Source organism: Cynara cardunculus, unplaced genomic scaffold (assembly GCF_001531365.2).
Source record: "Cynara cardunculus var. scolymus isolate 2C unplaced genomic scaffold, CcrdV1 Un_Scaffold_911, whole genome shotgun sequence".
Lineage (NCBI taxonomy): Eukaryota > Viridiplantae > Streptophyta > Magnoliopsida > Asterales > Asteraceae > Cynara > Cynara cardunculus.
In genome coordinates, this window is record NW_020200645.1 from 70,304 (window position 1) to 73,320 (window position 3,017).

Consider the following 3,017-nt stretch of genomic DNA (forward strand, 5'->3'; position numbering starts at 1 on the left):
AATTCAAATGCTCTGCCTCGAGCCTGACTTTCTGGGTTGCCTGAACTGTCCTGCCGGATCTGGTTTGCATTTACCCCTGCTTTCCTTTTTGGGCAAACATTCCTTATATGGTCTGGACTTCCACAATCAAAACATAGATGCTTACGGCAGTCCTTTGCCATGGGCCCTCTAGACGACACCTTTGGCAGATGATGCAATTCCCTCGATGTGGAAATTTGCACTTATTGCATCTTTCTGCATCGCCCTGTCTTACCACCTGCGATTGGGCTCCATAATTCCTTGTTATTCTCCTGCTTCTATCGAATTTCCCTCCAATTCTTTGGTCCTTATACTTCTCTATCTTCCGTTTTCCTTTGGCCAACCCTCCATATCGCACATCATTGTTCATGAGTTTTGTGGCAATTTCTATCGCCTCTTGAATAGTCTTTGGATTGGCAGAGATTATGTTTCCCCTAATTTCTGGAGACAATCCCAAATGTACCTTTCGATTCGAACCTCCTCTGGTGTCACAAGGTGCGGCACTAGGTTTGCCAATTCATGAAATCTCGTTGTATATGCAGAAATATCGTCTCCTTTCATTTCGAGGTTCCACAATTCCATTTCCAACTTTTGGARTTCACTYCTYRGACAGTATTCGTCTTTTAGCAACTTCTTAAACTCTTCCCAGGAAAGTCGGTTAGCCGCTTCTCGGCCTCTGGTTTGCACTAGAGTGTTCCACCAAGTGAGCGCCCTTCCTTGCAATAGGCACGCTGCATACTCTACTTTATTCCCTTCGGTGCATTGGCTAATGTGTAGAACGGATTCCACGCTCTCTAGCAACGATAGTAATCCTACCGCTCCTTTGGTTCCATTAAATTCCTTGGGGTTGGAAGCTCTGAAAGTCTTGTAAGTACATTCCCGCGGAGGTCTAGGCTCAGAGTTTGAGGTTTGGTTGGCATTAAGTCCAGCAGCCACTTGGCTGACTATATTGGGTAGTGCAACGATAAGTTGGTCTGATACGAGTTGCGCTATATCAGGGTTCTCCCTTCTTGGCGGCATTTCTTTGGATCCTAATCAGAATGGAATTCATAAGTTTGATGGTAACAAGTTTTGTAACTTCCCAGATATTTCTATGGTACCCAAAAGTGTTTTTCGCATGGAGGATGATCAAGCATTACCAAAACCAAAATAGAGTAACCTTATTCGGACAATAAATTGACATAATAAGCATTCTTCAAAATTTGTTCATGCATTGATATTTGATGGCAAGTACAAAACAGGGTCTTCTAGTAACGGAATAAAAAGTGAGTATCCTACTCTTAATTTTTCCTTCTAGAACAACATCCATCCTATGGCTATTTCCAATGCCAACATCATCATTCCAGATATAACTTTAGTGATAGAATAGAAGTTTCTAAACAAATCTAAGTCATGACAATCATGCTGGATCCTCTGGACAACACCTCTGGTTACACTACCAGAGCTTCTGGTCGCGATACCAGAGCCTCTGTGACAATATCTATACTTAGAGAAATTCAAAGTATCCCTTCCATCGCCTCTGGTCTTCTTGACCAGCGCCTCTGGTCCTACACGAACACTTAGCGAAAATCGAGCATTCTAATTTTTCTTTGCCTCTGGTCCTTTTGACCAGCGCCTCTAGTCCTAGGAAACGGTTATTCATAAAAGTGCAACAAGACTCATGTTTTTCATAATTATTTCATTTGTTGGAGCATACCTCTGTTTGGATCGATTAAGTTCTTCTCATTACACATAAATTAAGCACATGTGATCAGGCTTTACTTAATCGATGTGTAACAATAAGACCCGCTTTAAAACACATGCGTTCAGATTGAATGAAAATTATTTGGAAAATTTTTGGTTATAGTCGATAGTTTTTAAAGAAAACCAGCGTTCTCCATAACTGCGGCTCTGAAACCAAATCTGTCACACCCCGATAAAGCGGAAACACGGGATGCTAACAGGCAAGCGAGTCTTAGCAACAGTTATAAATAACACTATTTTCAAAATGTTCAAAGATAAAACGATTCATCGAYATAACAGGAAATTGGAAATTTACACAACGTTCACAAATACTTCAATTTCTTGACTTAATCGATCTTGGCCCAAGTATGCTCCCAAAAATCCAAACAACTTACTTAGAACCTGAAAAGCATGGAATAAAAACAAGGTCAACTACAAAGAGTTGGTGAGTTCACGAGTTTTCACATGCATAAATCAAGTAATAGCAAACTTATGCGAATTCTTTGCACTTAATAAATGTAAAACCCTCGCGATGTAACACTTGAGACGCTACTGAGCCTTACCTGACCAATATGCCCCATTAATTTTCGAACAACCAGAAGTAGCCTGTTCACTACTTAGGTCCCACAGTTCGATAAAGTAATAATTCAGCGGTGGTCCAAATTCCACATGATTAGACTAGAAAACGTAGGTAATTGTGCACCCCTTTCTGGGTGGGACTGTCAACACAATAGCGGCTATCCACAATACCACGGCCCGGGAATGTACCCGAGTTAACAAGTAGCGTGTACGGATGGGGACTTTTATTTGGAAACATATACTCTCAAGCGCATCAATTTAGCATTTATTCTAAGTGCAGAAACAGTTGTCAAAACATAACATAATAAACCCGACTAAACAGTTCCTTAGTCCAGAGGTTTCAACAGAGCATGACTAAKAAGTTCCTTAGTCCAAAGTTTTGAGCAAAGCATCGACTAAACAGTTCTTTAGTCCCAACATTTCAAATAACATAAACATGCAAAGTTTGCTCAATCTCATGCTTTTCCCCCAGAAAATATATAAAARGCATTAAAAGTGGGGCCGTGAGAACTCACTAGTTTGATGAATATCCAAAGATTCCCTTTAGAGGCTTTCTAAGCTCACTCGAACTTCCTGACAAACCAAACCAATGCTTTAATACTTACGGTTTCCTGCCTAAGGTAGAGTAAAGTTGTTCTAAACGCAAAGCCATCAAGTGTTTTTATAAAATAAAGCCGATATTTAATTATTTATTAAAA